The sequence below is a fragment of the Scyliorhinus torazame genome, chromosome 5 (assembly GCF_047496885.1).
Source record: "Scyliorhinus torazame isolate Kashiwa2021f chromosome 5, sScyTor2.1, whole genome shotgun sequence".
Lineage (NCBI taxonomy): Eukaryota > Metazoa > Chordata > Chondrichthyes > Carcharhiniformes > Scyliorhinidae > Scyliorhinus > Scyliorhinus torazame.
Window position 1 is genome coordinate 162,185,183 of NC_092711.1, and position 12,248 is coordinate 162,197,430.

Here is a 12,248-nt window from a genome sequence, read left to right on the forward strand (position 1 = left end):
TTCCCACACTCTGGGCAGGTGAACGGCCTCACCCCAGTCTGGCTGCGTCGATGACTTTCCAGCTCAGATGGGGCTTTGTATCCCTTCCCACAGTCCCCACATTTCCATGGTTTCTCCATTCGGCAGGTGTTTACGTGACTCGCCAGGTCTGGCAATCAGTTGACGGCTTGACTCACACACACAGAACACGTATGGTCTCTCCCTGCTATGAATGGTGTGATGTTTTTTTCAGGCTGTTAAGTTATTTCCACAGTCAGTTAACTGGAACACTCTCACTTCGGTGTGTGTCTCAGTGCTCTTTCAGTCACACTGATGATTAAAATCTTTTGAAGTAGTCAAAACAAACATTTCTCCCTCGAGACTCAAAGACCAATGACATTCAGGCTCTGTGAATCTGAATGTCTTTGGCAGATGCTGACATGATGTCTGGTTTGAGATTTCTGTCTGTAAATCCTCCTCTTTAAACATCCTGTAAAAGAAGTTTGCAGGAGACAGGAGGAGGTTTCAGTCTGTGTGAAGCTCAATCATTCACACAAAGCCCGCGCGCTGATTGGCTAGAAGACGAGAGTCCTTCCGGTTCCACAACTCTTTCCAATGGTCTAAACCTCAGAAGGAAGGTCAGGAGGCGGGCTCTCCCCTGCACCTGTGCAACTTCCCCTCTTCCTTGGGACATGCGCAGTCCGGGGCCAGGGGGAGCTCACCGAGCTGCTTCTCGTTCTGGCTGGAGCCGTCAGCCGGTTTCTTGGAAACCTTTGTCTCGAGGAGGTACAGGAGGGAAACTGGTGGGGGTGGGGCTCCCGTGTCCGCGTGCCGAGCCTGCGCACTGAGACCCCAAAACGTCACAGTGATTCTTATTGGCTGATTCACAGGGTTCTCGTGACGTTACAAAGCGGAAGTTCGATGAAATCTCCGCCTGTCTCCAACATCTGTGAGTAAAACACTTTCCTTTCTCCCCCTTTCCATTTCTTTTCTCATGCTGACCTTCAATTGGTCACTTGCAGCAACTGAACGGAAAGGAAGTGAATCCAGGGAGGGTGCAGACCCTGGAAAGCTTGGCCCAGGTCTCTCTGAAAGAGATTGACATTCTTTGCTCCCAGAGCTTGACACATTTATTTGTCCGGCTAGAAATCATAAGTCTGCACTGACCCTCAGAAAAATCACTCACAGAGGCAGACTCCCCACCCTATCCCCATAATCCGGTGTATTGATTATCGTCAACCCACCTAACCTAACACCTTTGGACACTAAGAGGTAATTTAGCATGACCAATCCACTTAACCTGCACATTTTTGGACTGTGGGAGGAAACCACGCACACACGGGGAGAAAGCGCATCGCCACACAGACAGCCACTCAAGGAATCGAACCTGCGACCCTGGCTCTGTGCGGCAGCAGTGCTAACCACTGTGCCTTACTCTGGGCTCAGTTGAATTGAATTCACTGATGGAAAGTCCTGGAGGAGCAAGTCAGCCAGATTGGAGCACATGTATTTGAGATAGGGGTCTCATTATTTAACATGCATCAGACTTAGAATGAAGTAGACATTAAAAATTGCAATGGGATACATTCCGTAATCAGTCTATGCCAGTTTTGGATCGAGGGAGAACTGATTGGCCTGCTTCCATATCGAGCCTGATGGATGTTGGGTCTATCCTAACCAAATTCCGTGTGAACCTAAGATGAGAGGCCAATTGATAAAGCCTGATATTCGGGAGACACAACCTCCCTTAGCTCCTTAACAAACTTGAGGTGAGGTTTCTTTTTGTTGTAGATAAATGTTCTAATCATTCCATTAATTTCCTTAATGACTCTGGTTGACAGCAGTATCAGCAGCATTTGCAGAGGGTACAACATTCTGAGCAGCACATTCATTTTAATTAAGGCGATCCTCCCTCGCCATGAAATCGGAAGAGCCGACCACCGGGCAAGGTCCCACCTAATAGTCACCATCAGCTGTGGAAAGGTGGCCCCATATAGCTGTCTGAAAGAGGGGTCATTGACATTCCCAGACATTTAAATCCCAAGAGGGGAGCACCTGATTGGAAACTTAGCAAGAGGAGGGGGCTTACACTTCAACACCACCCTCCCCCCACCAGCATGACCTCTGACTCAGTAAAATTCATCTTCTCACCAGAGAAGTCACTAAATCTATCCATAATCGGGTACAGCTGGTTAAGATGAACATTTTGCTGTGGTTTTTATTTTTATCTCCATGCCTAATGGTCTTTTTTCTGAAATTGTTCTTTATGGGGGTGGATAGGTTGGTTTAATCGTTTGTGTGGGCAGATAAGGTGGCAAGCCTTATCGCCAAAACATAAGATCACAGTTTCAAGTCAACATTCAAAAGAGAGGGAACTTGTGACGGGGATGTGCTGAGTAGTCGCACATCAGGTGGCTCTCTTCCATACAACAGAATAATAGGCACTGTCGGCCGAATTTAGCCGCAAAATCAGACTCACCCATCCCCTCACCCTCAGCAATAGTGCGGACAACAAAATGCTAGGAAGCAACAGCTCGAAAGGCTGCAGGGTCACAGAAACTGCGACAAAGAACAAAGAAAAGTACAGCACAGGAACAGGCCCTTCGGCCCTCCAAGCCTGCGCCGACCATTCTGCCCATCTAAAATTGTTGACACTTCCGAGGTCCGTATCCCTCTATTCCCATCCTATTCATCTATTTGTCAAGATGCCCCTTAAACGTCACTATCGTCCCTGCTTCCACCACCTCCTCCGGCAGCGAGTTCCAGACACCCACTACCCTCTGTGTAAATCATTTCTGGAGATTCAGAGTTGATTTTTATAAAGAAACTTCAACCTTGTTGAATACATGTAAACTGCTGCCCGTCAATCTGCGGAGAGTACAGTATTCACACAGGAACTGAAAGAAATACAAAAAGGCGTCTTTTATTCAAGCCCAGATTTTATCAAGGTTTAAATCGGATTAGAAAATGCAATAGTTTTGCACTTAAATCATGTGCCGCCATAATAACATTGGGAAATCTTATATACAGCTGTGGAAGGAAGAGCGACGATGTTCAGAACAGGTCAGCAGGTGGATTAAGGAACAGCAGATGCGAACCAGGGACAGAAGCGGCGAGCAAGCGGGTCGGAGTCCCCACGAGGTGAGTGGTCTCCAGTCTTCCCGAGAGAGGGAGACCGGCGACCCAGAAAACAAGCAACCCCTCCCCCCGACCAGGCGATGGATGGAGGATGCTCCGGACCAAGGAACTAAACGCAATGAAGGGTGACATTAAGGCTGAGATAAGGGTGACGGTCAAGCTGGCGGAGGTGCTAGCCGCCATGCAGAAGGTGCTCAATGGCATGTGGAGGAAACTGGAAGCGCAGGGGGGCACAGTTCGAGAGCTGGAAAAGGTTGTGGACCAGTAGAATCGGTCAAGGAGGCAGAACAGTCGGATAGTGGGCCTGCCAGAGGGGATCGAGGGCAGGGACCCAATCGACTACGTGGCCCAAACGCTGGGCAACCTGATTGGGAGGGACAGCTTCCCCAAACCGCCAGAGATCGACAGGGCTCACAGGTCGCTCCGACTGCGTCACCTCACAATGAACAGGGGAGCCAGCTCATAGGAGGGAGGGGGCGAGGGCAGCAGAGCGCAGGAGAGGGTGAGGAGGAGACAGCAGGGACACAAGCAGAGCGAGAGTAGGAGGGAGTCAGATCGATCCTGGGTGGGGGGGCCACACACCAGCGGGAAAGCTAATACCAGGGAGTATGGGAGAGAGCGGGACCGCGGCACATCTCCCACTGGGAAGAGATCATCTGGGAGGGGGGGGGGCAGATAGAGGAGCGGGATACGGTGGGGTGGGGTGGGGTGGGGGGAAGATAGAAGGGGGGGGGGAGATCTGGTGGGGTGGGCGGGAGATAGACAAGGGGGGATGCGGTCTGATCATGAGAGGGGGAACTTCACAACTGTTTACAGTATCCATTGACTGACAGATCAATCCCAGAACACGGAAAATGACAGGCACGGCGAGGGAACTGGGAACGTTCATGGAGCAGATGAGGGGCAGTGGATCCCTGGCGGTTCATGGAGCAGATGGGGGCAGTGGATCCCTGGCGGTTCATGGAGCAGATGGGGGCAGTGGATCCCTGGCGATTCATGGAGCAGACGGGGGCAGTGGATCCCTGGCGGTTCATGGAGCAGATGGGGGCAGTGGATCCCTGGCGATTCATGGAGTAGGAGGGGGCAGTGGATCCCTGGCGATTCTTACACCCAGATGAGAAGGAATTCCCGTTCTTCTCACCAGTACACAAGGTCTACACTCACATCGGCTTCTTTGTTGTGGGGAAATCGGTGCCTCCAGAAATAGTCAGAGTGGAAGAATCCATGATTGTAATCTCAGACCACGCTCCACATTACATGGATGTGAGGTTGGAGACGGGACAAACCCAATGCCCCACATGGAGGTTGGACACGACGCTCTTGGCCGACAAGGTCTTCTGCCAGAAAACATCACCGGCCATCGGCAAGTACATCACTAACAACCAGAACGGGGAAATCTCACCTTCCACGTTCTGGGAGGCACTGAAGGCTGTGATTAGGGGAGAAATAATCACCAAAAGGCTTGGAGAGACAGGGAAGAGAGAGCGGTTAGGCAGCAACTGATCGACTCCATTCTGGAGGTTGACAGACGATACTCCGAGGCTCTGACCATAGAGCTTCTGCTGGAGAGGAAGAAGCTGCAAAAGAATTTTCACCTGCTATCCACCAGGAAGGCAGTGACCAACTCCGCCAGACACGGGGGACCTTTTATGAGCACGGAGAGGGCTAGCCGCCTGCTGGTTCACCAGCTGAGAAAGAAGGCAGCCACGAGGGAAATAGCCCAGGTAAAGGATAACAGAGGCAGACTGGTATAATAATAATCTTTATTATTGTCACATGTAGGCTTACATTAACACTGCAATTAAGTTATTGTGAAAATCCCCTAGTCGCCACACTCCGGCGCCTGTTCGGGTACACTGAGGGAGAATTCAGAATATCCAATTCACCTAACAGTATGGCTTTCGGGACTTGTGGGAGGAAACCGGAGCTCCCGGAGGAAACCCTTGCAGACAAGGGGAGAACGTGCAGACTCCACACAGACAGTGACCCAAACCGGGAATCGAACCTGGTACCCTGGCGCTGTGAAGCAGAATTGTTGACCACTGTGCTACCGTGCTGCCCAACCATAGCCGTCCCGTAGCCCAACCAAAAAAGGTCAACCAAGCATTCGAGGCCTTCTACCGGGGACTGCACACCTCCAAGGACCCCCCTCCCTCCCTTCTCCCGGAGAGAATTCGGAATCTTCTTGGGCTACAAACTCAACCTGGGCAAAAACAAAGATTTCCCGGTGAGGCAGAGAGGGGGAGGGGCAGAGTGGAGGGCCTCCCAGTTAAAATAGCCCAAAACAAATTCCGCGACCTGGAGATCCAGGTTTCCCACGAGTGGACACGGATCCACAAGTGGAAGCTGACCAGTCTGGCGGAGGAAGTCAAAAACGACCCACAGAGATGGGATGGATCCCTGCTTTCCCTGGCGGGGAGGATGCAGACGATCAAGATGAACGTACTGCCCAGGTTCCTCTTCCTGTTTCGATCCTTACCGATCTACATCCCCAAGGCCTTTTTCCATTCAATAGATAAGGTGATTATGGCCTTTGTGTGGAGGGCAATCCAGGAACCCCTAAAACAGTACTACAATGGAGAAGAAACATGGGAGGCCTCCACCTCCCGAACTTGCAATACTATCACTGGGCAGCCACGGCCGAAAGAGTGAGGAGATGGGTAAAGGATCCAAACATGGAATGGGTGAGGATGGACGAGACCTCATGTACAGGAATGACCCTCCGGGCCCTCGTCACGGCAACACTCCCATCCCCGCCAGCACCGGTCCAGTGGTGGTAGCTACCCTGAGAACCTGGAACCAGATGTGGCAGCATTTCAGTCTGACCGATGTGTCCATCATGGCCCCCATCTGCGGCAACCAGATTTGCACCAGCCATTCTCGACACCACCTTCAAGAGATGGAGACAGGACGGGGGAACACTGATGGTCAGGGACTTTTACACGGGAAATAAACTAGCGACCTTAGAGGAGCTGACGGAGAGACGGGACCTACCAAACAGGGATGAGCTCCAGGTCAAAAACTTTCTCCACAAGGAGACACCAGCACACCCAGGAACCCTGAGAAGCACAATGCAAGAGGGGTTACTGGACGCAGACAGTCTGGGGAATGGAAACTGTGGGGACCTGTACGGACAACTCTTAATAAGGATACGCTCCTTACTTGACCAAACCCAGGAAAAATGGGAGGAAGAGCGAGGGAGGGAAATAGGGTGGGGACTCTGGAGCGAAGCACTGAACGGGACCAATTCCACCTTCTCCTACGCAAGGCTAAGCTTCATGCAGCTGAATGTTGTGCACAGAGCACACCTGACACGAACCTGAATGAGCAGGTTCTTCCCGGAGATGGAGGACAAATGTGAATGGTGCCAGCGGGGCCCAGCAAACCATGCCCACATGTTCTGGGTATGCCCCAGACTTGTCGAATTCTGCACAGCCTATTTAAAGGCTGCAGACTGGCTGGCAGACTTATCGGAATTTCTCCACCTGGAGAAGATCAAGCTCACCGTCTGAGGGTCAGAGGATGGTTCCCACAAAGTGTGGAGACCATTCACCAACTTGTTCCAGGACCTGTTTGAAGCCAGCGGCCAATGAAACACTGGGGAGGGAGGTGGGCGTACGGGAGCCAACGGGATCACAGGGAGCAGGCAGGAAAGGGATGTGTGGAGGGGGGGCCAGAAACTAACTGACACAGAGACCAGAGAGCACAGAACAAAAACACAAGAAGAGAAACCCCCAAGGGAAGGTTTAAAACAGGACAGGGAGTGCGTGGGGCGGAAGGGGGGAGGCCCATCAATGGGGGGAAAGGGAGGGCACCGTCCACTTGTAAATAACAGAACTCCCATTGTACAGTGAAGGGCCCAGGAAAGGACCCAGCAACGACGAGTGAAGGGGGCGGAGGGGAGGGACAGGAGATGGGGGGACCGGCACAAAGGAAATTGACATGCACATTGTAATCGGCAGAGTTACCCTGACTGCTTGGATAGTGTATAATAAGCATTGCCACAACCCTGCTACTCGATGAAAAAGAGGTGAAAAAAACTGCCCCAACCAATCCCGCCTCAATTTAAAGTGTTCCTCATAATCCAGATGGGTTTCCTGTAATAAAGCTATGTCGACTTTCTCCTTAAGAAAGGAGACGATCTTTTTCCCTTCTGATAGGGTGATGGATGCCCCGTACATTCCCTGAGAAAATTTGCAGATTAACTGCCGCCATTAGTTAGGCGACAGAGAGACAGGAACAGATTTTCACACCACAATCGGGCGTGCGCCATTACCCCCTCCTCCAACTCACTTTACACCAGAGGCACCAAAGTCTCCCCAAACAGCTCCTTTCACAGATAAAAGCCCCGTCTGTACCAGAGTAGGATAAAGTCAACAACACATAAACCCTCCCGTAATAACAAAAATACAAAAGAATCACCACCACAATAGATCCAAGGGGACATTCCTCAATAAGACTGAGGACCCGGAGGATTAACCCCACGGCCAGACTGTCGTTACCCTCAGGATACCTTCTCCAAAATGAGGAGAAGAAAAGTAACTTTTGTAAATTGTTTTTACAGGATATTAGAAGAGGAGGAATTACAGACAGAAATCTCAAACATCACATCTCAATCTGACTGAGTCTCTCAATTCCTTGGAACTGAACATCACCGGACTTTGAATCTAGAAGGAGAAATGTTTGTCTTTTCTGTCCGCTTCAAAACATCAGTGTGACTGGAAAAGCCCCGAGAGACACACACCCGAGTGAGAGTGTTCCAGATCAGTGACTGTGGAAAGAGCTTTAACCAGTTACACAGCCTGAAAAAGCATCACACCATTCACAGCGGGGAGAGACCGTACACGTGTTCTGTGTGTGGACGAGGCTTCAACTGATCGACAAACCTGGAGAGACACGAGGACACCCCCACCCTGGAGAAACGATGGAAATGTGGGGACTGTGGGAAGGGATTCAGGGTTCCATCTGCACTGGAAGCTCATCGGCGCAGTCACACTGGGGAGAGGCCGTTCACCTGCTCTCAGTGTGAGAAGGGATTCATTCAGTTATCCGCCCTGCAGTCACACCAGCGAGCTCACACTGGGGAGAGGCCGTTCACCTGCTCTCAGTGTGAAAAGGGATTCACTCGGTTATCCAGCCTGAAGTCACACCAGCGAATTCACACGGGGGAGAGGCCGTTCACCTGCTCTCAGTGTGAGAAGAGATTCACTACATCATTGAGCCTGCGGATACATCAGCGAATTCACAGTGGGGAGAGGCCGTTCACTTGCTCTCAGTGTGAGAAGGGATTCACTACATCATCGAACCTGCGGACACACCAGCGAGTTCACACTGGGGAGAGGCCGTTCACCTGCTCTCAGTGTGAGAAGAGATTTGCTAGGTTATCTGACCTGCAGAGACACCAGCGAGTTCACACAGGGGAGAGGCCGTTCATCTGCTCTCAGTGTGAAAAGGGATTCACTACTTCATCGAGACTTCTGACACACCAGCGAGTTCACACTGGGGAGAGGCCGTTCACCTGCTCTCAGTGTGAGAAGGGATTCACTACTTCATCGAGCCTGCTGGCACATGAGCGAGTTCACACTGAGGAGAGGCCATTCACCTGCCCTCAGTGTGAGAAGGGATTCACTACTTCATCGAACCTGCAGATACACCAGCGAGTTCACACTGGGGAGAGGCCATTCACCTGCTCTCAGTGTGAGAAGGGATTCACTACTTTGTCGTACCTGCAGATACACCAGCGAGTTCACACTGGGGAGAGGCCGTTCACCTGCTCTCAGTGTGGGAAGAGATTCACTCAGTTATCCAGCCTGCGGAGACATCAGCAAGTTCACACTGAGGAGAGGCCGTTCACCTGCTCTCAATGTGAGAAGGGATTCACTCACTTATCCAGCCTGCTGGCACACCAGCGAGTTCACACTGGGGAGAGACCGTTCATCTGCTCTCAGTGTGAGAAGAGATTCGCTCAGTTATCCAACCTGTGGATACATAAGCGAGTTCACACTGGGGAGAGGCCGTTCACCTGCTCTCAATGTGAGAAGGGATTCACTACTTCATCGAACCTGCTGGCACATGAGCGAGTTCACACTGAGGAGAGACCGTTCACCTGCTCTCAGTGTGAGAAGAGATTCACTTGGTTATCCACCCTGCGGAGACACCAGCGAGTTCACACAGGGGAGAAGGCGTTAACCTGATCTTAGTGAGAGAAGGGATTCAGATTATCCATACACCCTGCGGGAACACGAGCGAGTTCACACCTGGAAGAGGCCATTCACCTGCTCTGAGCAGGGGAGACATTCAATGATCGGTCCCAACTGCGGAGACACTACCGAGTTAATTCTGGGGAGAGACCATTCATCTGCTCTCAATGTGGGGAGGGGTTTGGTGATTCATCACACCTATTGTGACTCCAACAAGTTCACAATAAATTACAGATGTTGGCTCCGTTGTTACTGTTTCTGCTCTCACTGACATCCAGGGCTGCATTTTGTTCATTCTGACATCTGGTGAATGGTGATGATTGGAGGGTTTCTTTCTGCTGGACTGGCCGGTCTAACACCTCTGCCTCCGGTGGGCTGACCATTTTTGAGCCTCGTTGCGATTACCTGGTTCCAAGTTTGACGAGGAGCACAGAATGAAAAGGTGTTTGCACGTTGGAAGATATTTAGTTCCCAAAGCAGCCACGTTGCCATGAAGATGGGCTATGGTGGTTACAGGGTTCTTTTGTCTAAATTATCTGGGTGTTTCTCGCAGAAGGAAACTGTCACGGTCTGAGGGGCAAGTTGTCTGTGGTAGATTGGGAAATTACAATAAACATATCACTGAAAGTGGCAACGCAGGTGGATAAGGAGCTAAGAAGGCAGACGGCATGCTTGTCTTCATTGGTCGGGGCATTGAGTATAAAAATTGGCAAGTCATGCTGCAGCTGTACAGAACCTTAGTTAGGCCACACGTGGAATATTGCCCACAATTCTGGTCACCACATTACCTAAAGGATGTGGAGGCTTTGGAGAGCGTACAGAGGAGGTTTACCAGAATGTTTCCTGGCTTGGAGGGTATTAGCTATGAGGAGAGGTTGGGTAAATTTGGATTGTTTTCTCTCAAGCGACGGAGGTTGAGGGACAACCTGATAAAAGTTTACAAAATTACGAGTAGCATGGACAGAGTGGATAGTCAGATGCTTTTTGCCAGGTTGGAAAAGTCAATTACCAGGTGCCATAGGTTTCAGCTGCCAGGGGCAAAGTTTAGAGGAGATGTGCAAGGGAGGTTTTTTTTTTACACAGAGGGTGTTGAATGCCTTGAACTCGCTGCGGGAGGAGGTGGTGGAAGCATGTACGATAGTGACGTTTAAAAGGCATCTTGACGAATACATGAATAGGATGGGAATAGACGGATACAGACCCTGGAAGCGCAGAAGGTTTTAGTTTAGTCAGACATCATGATCCGAGCAGGCTTGGTGGGCCGAAGGGCCTGTTCCTGTGCTGTACTGTCCTTTGTTCTTTGTTGTTCTTTGTATGACGATAGACAATAGACAGGCAACCACTCGCATTTTATTTACATAAAATATAGATTCCTTTAAGAAGCAAAAATTAAACCTCAAAAGTGAAGACATCGTGGCTGACAAGAAAAGTTAAAGATTCCATTAGATCAATGGAGGAGACTCATAAAGTGGCCCAAATAGTAGTGAGCCTGAGGATTGGGAACTTAAGCAAAGGACCAAGAAACTGCTAAAGAAAAAATAGAATATGAGAACAAACTGGGGAGAACTGGAAAAGCTCCTATAGGAATGTGAAAAGGAAAAGATTAGCAAAGACCAATGTGGGTCCATTCCAGGCAGAGACAGGAGAGTTTATAATGGGGAATAAGGAAATGGCAGAGAAACTAAACAATGTGTGTCTGTATTCACTGAGGAAGATACAGAAATTGTCCTAAAAACACGAGAGAACCAAGGGACTAGTGAGCACGAGGAACTGCAAGAGATTAGTATTAGTGAAAAAGCAGCACTGGAGAAATTAAGGTGATTGAAAGTTAATAAATCCCCAAAAGCTGCTGCTCTACATCCCAGAGTGTTGAAAGAGGTGGCCGTAGTGATAGTGGATACATTGATGAACAACTTTCAAAATTCTATAGATTCTGGAATGGTTCCTGCAGATTGGAAGGTGGTAAATGTAACCCCACTATTAAAGGAGGGTGAGAGAAAACAGGGAACCACAGACCCATTAGCCTGACATCAGTAGGAGGGAAAATGCTACAATCTATTATAAAGGATGTGATAACATACGAATTAGGAGCAGGAGTAGGCCACTCAGCCCCTCGAGCCTGCTCCACCATTCAATAAGTTCCCGGCTGATCTGATTGAAACCTTAACTCCAAAGAGGCTCCTTAGAAAATAAATCTTGGGAGAGCGTAATAATATTCTTTATTACAATCATCTTTATTATTTTCACAAGTAGGCTTACATTAACACTGTAATGAAGTTACTGTGAAAAGCCCCTAGTCGCCACACTCTGGCACCTGTTCGGGTGCACAAAGGGAGAATTCAGAATGTCTGATTCACCGAACAAGCACGTCTTTTGGGACTTGTGGGAGGAAACGGAAGCACCCGGAGGAAACTCACACAGACACGGAGAGAACGTGCAGACTCCGCACAGACAGTGACCCAAACCGAGAATTGAACCCGGGTCCCTGGAGCTGTGAAGCAACAGTACTAACCACTGTGCCTCCATGCCACTGTGTCAGTTATGGAGAACAAGGAAATGGCAGAGGAGTTAAACAGATATTTTGCGTCAGTCTTTATGGTGGAAGATAAATCGAATATCCCATTAATACTAAAGAATACGGAGGGAACAATTGAATACCATCACTGGAGAAGTTGCATTGGACAAACTAATGGGGATAAGGTAAGTCCCCTGGATGGCTGCATCCTAGGATCCTAAAAGAAATGTCTACAGAGATAGTGGATGCATTGATTGTAATTTTCCAAAAATCCTTGGATTCTGGAGAAGTACCAGAGGATTGGAAAACAGCCAATGTGACAACCCCTGATTCAGAATGGGAGGGAGGAAAAAAATGAGACACTATAGGACAATTAGACTAACATTTATTGTTGAAAAAAATGTTGGAATCAATTA

General features: G+C 49.7%; 1 protein-coding gene across 1 annotated transcript in view; it reads left to right on the forward strand.

Moving 5' to 3' along the window:
• The first annotated feature begins 614 nt into the window (after positions 1–614).
• LOC140422239 (uncharacterized) overlaps positions 615–12,248 on the forward strand; it is a 262,902-nt gene continuing 251,268 nt past the window's right edge. The window contains exons 1-2 of the mRNA XM_072507247.1: positions 615–928; positions 3,010–3,120. The gene's annotated coding sequence lies outside the window, so the exon portion shown is untranslated. The remainder of the gene's footprint in view (positions 929–3,009; positions 3,121–12,248) is intronic.